This window comes from Prionailurus bengalensis, chromosome C1 (assembly GCF_016509475.1).
Source record: "Prionailurus bengalensis isolate Pbe53 chromosome C1, Fcat_Pben_1.1_paternal_pri, whole genome shotgun sequence".
Taxonomy (NCBI): Eukaryota; Metazoa; Chordata; class Mammalia; order Carnivora; family Felidae; genus Prionailurus; species Prionailurus bengalensis.
In genome coordinates this window covers 88587122-88596436 of record NC_057345.1, presented here as the reverse complement: position 1 = coordinate 88596436, position 9315 = coordinate 88587122, and positions in this window count along the sequence as shown.

Sequence of the window (9315 nt, the reverse complement as noted above, 5' to 3'; positions counted from 1 at the left end):
CCACTTGGAAAATTCTGTAGTAGGTAGTCGCCCACAGGTGTACATAAATTATTTTTTTTTTTGGATTTTTATCTACGAATTCAAAGTTTTGTATTTTTTAAGTTTATTTTTATTTATTTTGAGAGAGATAGAGAGAGAGGAAGACACAATCCCAAGCAGGCTCCACACTACCAGCACAAAGCCTGATGCAGGGTTCGAACTCACAAACGGGGCTCAAACTCACAAACCATGAGATTACGACCTGTGCTGAAATCAAGAGTCAGATACTTAATCAACTGAGCCACCCAGTCACCCTCAAAGTTTTTCCTTTCTGTTGTTCATTGCTAAATATTCTCAGGCTAACAAATACCTTGAAAGTGTGTGCATCCTTTAATTGCCCTTACTGTTATTGAGGAAAGCCATCTGACTAGACAGTGGCAAGACATTGTGAAAGATTTAACATATTATATCATCTGTGGTATTTGCATTTTAATTGAACTGACTGGAGGAAATAATGTTTATTCCAATAGAACACATTTCTATTGGCAAAATTTCAGCATTGTGGCCAGTCATTTGTGGACAAAAAGTAGATCCTGCCTATCCTACCTGTGCTAAAGTGCTAATCTAATGGCGTGTTACAAAATGGGCAAATTCATAACCTTAATCAAAAACCTTAACATGATTAAAGAAAAAAATCTAAGTGCTCTAAGAAATCTTCATGCAATAGCTATATACAAATAAAATTTGCCCTAGGTTTTGAAGGTAAGGTAAAATATAGGTAATCAATGAAAAAGTAAAAGGAAAGCAAAGGCACCCCAGAATGAATGAGCCAGACAGATCTGGGGATAGTCTTCAAGGATAATTTAAATATGAGATATTAATTTTAGCAACATTTTGTATTTTCCCTAGGTGCTTTCCCTGTGTCACCCTCCCCTACTCTGCTAGAATGGTCATTAGTTTTCAGAGAAAAAGGAGAACTTTTTTTTTTTCCTGGTAACTTTGTTAAAGTCTCAAATGCTCAAAGTGAGTCTGAATACTTACATTTGTACCCTATTGTTTTTTTTTTCCAAATACAGTATTTGAATCACTGGAATAAAGCTAAGAATTCGGCTTGGCCTTTAAATATGAAAAGCTAATTTCTAATCATGGTCCTAATTGAGTGTGTGATTGGTGTGTGTCTGAAAACGTATCAGCACAACAGAAAGAAAAAACAATGCCTAATACACTGACCTTTTTCCTTTAAAACCCATTCCTTATGTTTTGGGCTCAGATCAGTCCACTCTGATTAGCTTATAGGAATATTTTACCAGTTGTACTTCATAAAAAAGAATATTTATAGTTCTATAAGTACTAGGGTTATATGTATAAAAGTTAAAAGCAGTATTTTAATAGTTTTGACAGAAGCAGAAAAATGTTCACCTTTAGCCCAGAAAGCTGATCTATAGCCTGCATAGTTCTGATCAAATACTTACTGGTTGCTACATTCTTAAAGGGTCTCATGACTACCTGTACATTTCACTGATAGCTAATATCAAACTGAATGATAAGCACCAGAGAAATCTTGTAAAAGTAGTTTTTCAACTAGAAACTTGAAGAAGACATATATGATCTAATACTCCCTACACATCTCTTCCCCCTTGAATACTAAGCATATAACCACCAGCTTCACACAGCAAAAGTGCAGCTCTTTCTGCCCACGGGTCCTGTCCCCATGCTATAATGAAAGCACCTTTTTGCACCGAAAATCTCTCAAGAATTCTTTCTTGACTGTTTGCTAGTGGCCCCACATCAGTTTCATTTCTAAGATCTCAATCTTGGTCTCTTTTCAATAGCTACCTATTATTATTTTATGGCTATCTTAGCATTTTACTTAAAATTTAAAATTTTAAGAATCCATTTCCCCTTATACAACCCCCTATTCACCAGGGTTTAGATGTTCCTTAATCTTGGTCTTTCTATTTCACAATTTTGGTTTTGTTAAGGATCTCTTGATCCATGGTTGATTATTCAAATTTGTACATAAGGGATGATGTGGATGAACATAGGAAGTTTTCATGAGTTTCTAGAGTATGCAATTCACTGCTTACACATTGGCCTTGTTGATCCTTGTACACGCTGATTTCACTCTTGCTTTAGACCTTTCGAAATAACAGTTTTCCTTTGACTAGCATGTTCTTCCTCTGTATGGCTCTCCCTTTAATTTTTTTTAGGTTTCTGTTTAGTATCACCTCCTCAACAGGTCTTTCCTGACCACACTATCCATCGCCACAGTCCCATTTCATTCATAGACTCCCTATCCTGCTTTGTTTTTCTTTCTCTTACTTAGCAATATGTAATTAGAGTATAGAAGTTGGGTTTATCTGTTTAATGCATGTTTCCTTACTAGAATGTAATGTATGGTCCGTGAGGGCAGGATATTTGCATTATTTACTGCAATATTACCACTGTGTAGAACACACTTGACACTTAGTAAATATTTTATTTATTGAATAAATTACAAATAAATGCCCCACTCACTCCCCTCCCCCCGCCCATCCCCACTTTGACACAAAGATACTGAATAAGAAAGCTGAACTCTGTGCTCTATAAGTGCTCTTGTCAAGAGGCAAGCTTTTCTTTCTGACCTTAACTGGGGAGAGGACAGATGGGCTTAGGCTCTCATTTATAGTAGAAGTAAGGAGGGCATGGTTTGAGATTTCCTATCTATTTTTTCTTTTCTGCTCCTTTTGTGGTATTCCAGAATTATCTCAAAACCCTATTGTCCTTAAATCTACCCCTCCCCCACCAGTCAGGACAATCTCTCCCTTTGTTCAGAAACCAATTCTCAAGGCTGTGTTGGGATCAGATGCTACAACTAGCTTGCTGATACACATGAAATAGGGAAAGGTAGTCCCATTTGCTTTATAAGCAGTCCTTCAGTTAATTACCCTATCTGTGTAATCCAACACTCCTTTCTTTCCTCCATACCACCTCTCTGTGTGAATGCCTCTCTGGCTCTTCATCAGGGAAGTGCTCCCAAGTAGCCTTCTGACAATGCTTTGAGAAATAATAATTAAATAAGATGAACAATTCCCTGATAATGATAATTTCAATATAGATTTCTTAGCATTTTAAAGGGTTTTGGGGGGAGAGGAAAGTAGGTATGCCCAATCTCCCATCTTGGTCTTGAAACAATAATATTTAAATCAGGAGACTTTTAAAAGCTTACATTTTTGCATGATTTCTCCTATGGCTACTCAGAAACTATTTCAGAGTATTAAATTAACAGAATTATTGAGGCTTATTTACTTCCTGTATTAGCTTTCCAAATTCTTCCTGTATTAGGTTACTAAGACAGCATGCAGAAAAAATTCAAGTTAACTTCTAGACAGAAACTGCAACTTCTGCGAGAGAAAGAAAGAAAGAAAGAAAGAAAGAGAAAGAATGAAAGAAAGAAAGAAAGAAAGAAAGAAAGAAAGAAAGAAAGAAAAAGAGGGAGGGAGGGAGGAAGGAAGGAAGGAAGGAAGGAAGGAAGGAAGGAAGGAAGGAAGGAAAGAAGGAAGGAAGGATGGAAGGAAAGAAGGAAGGAAGGAAGGAAGGAAGGAAGGAAGGAAGGAAGGAAGGAAGGAAATTTTAAGCCAGAAGAAGAATGAAAGCAAGCAGTACTCAAAACCCTTAAACATCCTCAAAATTCCACCTTTCCCTGAAAACCCAAAGACCCAATATGCACATTTCAGAGGCACAAAATGTCCCAAAGCTCTTTTTGGCCCTATCCTCAAAGCCTATCCTCAATGCCTCTGCAGGCATAAATACAATCAAATTTGCAAGTCATGCTAGCAGGGGTAGGAAAAATGCTTTATGCCTTATCCACCCTGAGTTGAAATATGTTGTTTTCTTCTTTCAATGGCCTCATTAATCCTGTAAATTCAACAGTTCAACATTAAGATCAGTGGGCTCGATTATTCAAGTTTGCCATCTTTCCTTCCTTCCTTCCTTCTTTAACTTCTTTCCTTCTTTCCTTTCCTTCCTTCCTTCTTTCTTTAAGTTTTTCTCTCCTTATTGTAACATAGTCATTGAGGAAGTCAGGGTAGCCAGTGTGGAAAGATATGGTGCCAACAACACTCATCAAATTCCAGTGACTGAGTTGGACAAAGGAATACCCACATGCTAGGGCCTTCCTTTGGAGAAAGGGACAATAGAAAAAGAGCCACTTTTAAGGTCCGTCCCACACCGACTCACTCTCCTAGGGTTGGGCTGTAAAGGGCTTCACCTTTGTGGGTAGGCAGTGAGTAATGTGGCATTCACCTAATTTTTGGACTTCTGCTCAAATGTAGGTGTTGTTCAGTCGATAAGTTCTAAGATAGGCTTTGTTTTAAAAGTCTCCTTCCTGCCTCATATTTTTTTTTCCCTGGGAGAAAATAAAGCTGAAAAAACATCAAAATTTAAGAGGTCAGGGGCTAGCAGCTGTGAAGTCAGCCACAAAATTCTTACAGCAATGTGCAACAAAATGTCTCTTTTAAGGTTTCTTTAGTTTAAAACTGTTTTCATAGTTCAAAAGAAGATGAGAAATACTATAGAGAATTAAAAGTTATAAAAATCAACATATTTCTCTTTGTTACATTGCTAGAATTTAAGACCCTTTAGCCCCCAAATAAAGTCAGTCATAAACTGAACCTGATAGATTAGAAATAAAGATCAGGTAGTAAAATACGATTTATCAACATAGCAAAATATATGGTACATAGGATAGTCGCCTCCTATGACAAGATTTTTTTTAACCTTGAAACCAAATGTCCAAATCACTTATATATGTCCCAAATTGTAGTTTTCCGTGGTTGGGTTTGATTCCCAAATCGATCACTTACTGAGTTGTATAATCTTGGGGTATTAATTTTCTCATCTTAAAAAACGGCAATTACAAAACTTACTTCACAGAGTATTATCAGAGTTAAATCACAGTTATTATCAGAGTTGGTTAAATGTATGTCATGTGATAGTTAAAATGCTGATTTTATAAGATCAAAGGTCACAAGTTAATTTCAGAAGACCTGGGTTTGAGTATCAACTGAGCCACTTAGCAACTTGGAGTTTTTTCACATTTATTTACTCTGACGTTTTATTTCTTTTTTTAATTCATAAAATTAAAACTAAGGCCATGGTTACCTGTATGAGGATTAATTAATGAATGAAACTCATTCATTGATTTAAACAATATTTATTTATTTATTTAACTATTTATTTATTTATAAAACAGGGTACCCAAAAGACATCTGCCGACATTAAGCTGAGATTCTAGTAGTTTTGCCAAAATTGTACACACAGCAGGAATTTATTTAGGGTGAATAAAGATAAGCTCTATTCAAAGATAGAATTATAACTCTTCTATTTTACTCTCTAACAGAATTTTTTTTTAGTTTTTTTTAACGTTTATTTATTTATTTATTTATTTATTTTTTTTTTCTGAAATTTATTGACAAATTGGTTTCCATACAACACCCAGTGCTCATCCCAAAAGGTGCCCTCCTCAATACCCATCACCCACCCTCTCCTCCCTCGCACCCCCCATCAACCCTCAGTTTGTTCTCAGTTTTTAACAGTCTCTTATGCTTTGGCTCTCTCCCATTCTAACCTCTTTTTTTTTTTTTTTTCCTTCCCCTCCCCCATGGGTTCCTGTTAAGTTTCTCAGGATCCACATAAGAGTGAGACCATATGGTATCTGTCTTTCTCTGTATGGCTTATTTCACTTAGCATCACACTCTCCAGTTCCATCCACGTTGCTACAAAAGGCCATATTTCATTTTTTCTCATTGCCACGTAGTACTCCATTGTGTATATAAACCACAATTTCTTTATCCATTCATCAGTTGATGGACATTTAGGCTCTTTCCATAATTTGGCTATTGTTGAGAGTGCTGCTATGAACATTGGGGTACAAGTGGCCCTATGCATCAGTGCTCCTGTATCCCTTGGATAAATTCCTAGCAGTGCTATTGCTGGGTCATAGGGTAGGTCTATTTTTAATTTTCTGAGGAACCTCCACACTGCTTTCCAGAGCGGCTGCACCAGTTTGCATTCCCACCAACAGTGCAAGAGGGTTCCCGTTTCTCCACATCCTCTCCAGCATCTATAGTCTCCTGATTTGTTCATTTGGGCCACTCTGACTGGCGTGAGGTGATACCTGAGTGTGGTTTTGATTTGTATTTCCCTGATAAGGAGCGACGCTGAACATCTTTTCATGTGTCTGTTGGCCATCCGGATGTCTTCTTTAGAGAAGTGTCTATTCATGTTTTCTGCCCATTTCTTCACTGGGTTATTTGTTTTTCGGGTGTGGAGTTTGGTGAGCTCTTTATAGATTTTGGATACTAGCCCTTTGTCCGATATGTCATTTGCAAATATCTTTTCCCATTCCGTTGGTTGCCTTTTAGTTTTGTTGGTTGTTTCCTTGGCTGTGCAGAAGCTTTTTATCTTCATAAGGTCCCAGTAATTCACTTTTGCTTTTAATTCCCTTGCCTTTGGGGATGTGTCGAGGAAGAGATTGCTACGGCTGAGGTCAGAGAGGTCTTTTCCTGCTTTCTCCTCTAAGGTTTTGATGGTTTCCTGTCTCACATTTAGGTCCTTTATCCATTTTGAGTTTATTTTTGTGAATGGTGTGAGAAAGTGGTCTAGTTTCAACCTTCTGCATGTTGCTGTCCAGTTCTCCCAGCACCATTTGTTAAAGAGGCTGTCTTTTTTCCATTGGATGTTCTTTCCTGCTTTGTCAAAGATGAGTTGGCCATACGTTTGTGGGTCTAGTTCTGGGGTTTCTATTCTATTCCATTGGTCTATGTGTCTGTTTTGGTGCCAATACCATGCTGTCTTGATGATGACAGCTTTGTAGTAGAGGCTAAAGTCTGGGATTGTGATGCCTCCTGCTTTGGTCTTCTTCTTCAAAATTCCTTTGGCTATTCGGGGCCTTTTGTGGTTCCATATGAATTTTAGGATTGCTTGTTCTAGTTTCGAGAAGAATGCTGGTGCAATTTTGATTGGGATTGCATTGAATGTGTAGATAGCTTTGGGTAGTATTGACATTTTGACAATATTTATTTTTCCAATCCATGAGCAGGGAATGTCTTTCCATTTCTTTAAATCTTCTTCAATTTCCTTCAGAAGCTTTCTATAGTTTTCAGCATACAGATCCTTTACATCTTTGGTTAGATTTATTCCTAGGTATTTTATGCTTCTTGGTGCAATTGTGAATGGGATCAGTTTCTTTATTTGTCTTTCTGTTGCTTCATTGTTAGTGTATAAGAATGCAACTGATTTCTGTACATTGATTTTGTATCCTGCAACTTTGCTGAATTCCTGTATCAGTTCTAGCAGACTTTTGGTGGAGTCTATCGGATTTTCCATGTATAATATCATGTCATCTGCAAAAAGCGAAAGCTTGACTTCATCTTTGCCAATTTGGATGCCTTTGATTTCCTTTTGTTGTCTGATTGCTGATGCTAGAACTTCCAGCACTATGTTAAACAGCAGCGGTGAGAGTGGGCATCCTTGTCGTGTTCCTGATCTCAGGGAAAAAGCTTTCAGTTTTTCCCCGTTGAGGATGATGTTAGCTGTGGGCTTTTCATAAATGGCTTTTATGATCTTTAAGTATGTTCCTTCTATCCCGACTTTCTCAAGGGTTTTTATTAAGAAAGGGTGCTGGATTTTGTCGAAGGCCTTTTCTGCATCGATTGACAGGATCATATGGTTCTTCTCTCTTTTTTTGTTAATGTGATGTATCACATTGATTGATTTGCAAATGTTGAACCAGCCCTGCATCCCAGGAATGAATCCCACTTGATCATGGTGAATAATTCTTTTTATATGCCGTTGAATTCGATTTGCTAGTATCTTATTGAGAATTTTTGCATCCATATTCATCAGGGATATTGGCCTGTAGTTCTCTTTTTTTACTGGGTCTCTGTCTGGTTTAGGAATCAAAGTAATACTGGCTTCATAGAATGAGTCTGGAAGTTTTCCTTCCCTTTCTATTTCTTGGAATAGCTTGAGAAGGATAGGTATTATCTCTGCTTTAAACGTCTGGTAGAACTCCCCTGGGAAGCCATCTGGTCCTGGACTCTTATTTGTTGGGAGATTTTTGATAACCGATTCAATTTCTTCGCTGGTTATGGGTCTGTTCAAGCTTTCTATTTCCTCCTGATTGAGTTTTGGAAGCGTGTGGGTGTTCAGGAATTCGTCCATTTCTTCCAGGTTGTCCAATTTGTTGGCATATAAGTTTTCATAGTATTCCCTGATAATTGTTTGTATCTCTGAGGGATTGGTTGTAATCATTCCATTTTCATTCATGATTTTATCTATTTGGGTCATCTCCCTTTTCTTTTTGAGAAGCCTGGCTAGAGGTTTGTCAATTTTGTTTATTTTTTCAAAAAACCAACTCTTGGTTTCGTTGATCTGCTCTACAGTTTTTTTAGTTTCTATATTGTTTATTTCTGCTCTGATCTTTATTATTTCTCTTCTTCTGCTGGGCTTAGGCTGCCTTTGCTGTTCTGCTTCTAGTTCCTTTAGGTGTGCTGTTAGAGTTTGTATTTGGGATTTTTCTTGTTTCTGGAGATAGGCCTGGATGGCAATGTATTTTCCTCTCAGGACTGCCTTTGCTGCGTCCCAAAGCGTTTGGATTGTTGTATTTTCATTTTCGTTTGTTTCCATATATTTTTTAATTTCTTCTCTAATTGCCTGGCTGACCCACTCATTCGTTAGTAGGGTGTTCTTTAACCTCCATGCTTTTGGAGGTTTTCCAGACTTTTTCCTGTGGTTGATTTCAAGCTTCATGGCATTGTGGTCTGAAAGTAAGCATGGTATAATTTCAATTCTTGTAAACTTATGAAGGGCTGTTTTGTGACCCAGTATATGATCTATCTTGGAGAATGTTCCATGTGCACTCGAGAAGAAAGTATATTCTGTTGCTTTGGGATGCAGAGTTCTAAATATATCTGTCAAGTCCATCTCATCCAATGTCTCATTCAGGGCCCTTGTTTCTTTATTGACCGTGTGTCTAGTTGATCTATCCATTTCTGTAAGTGGTGTATTAAAGTCCCCTGCAATTACCACATTCTTATCAATAAGGTTGCTTATGTTTATGAGTAATTGTTTTATATATTTGGGGGCTCCGGTATTCGGTGCATAGACATTGATAATTGTTCGCTCTTCCTGATGGATAGACCCTGTAACTATTATATAATGTCCTTCTTCATCTCTTGTTACAGCCTTTAATTTAAAGTCTAGTTTGTCTGATATAAGTATGGCTACTCCAGCTTTCTTTTGGCTTCCAGTCGCATGATAAATAGTTCTCCATCCCCTCACTCTCAATCTAAA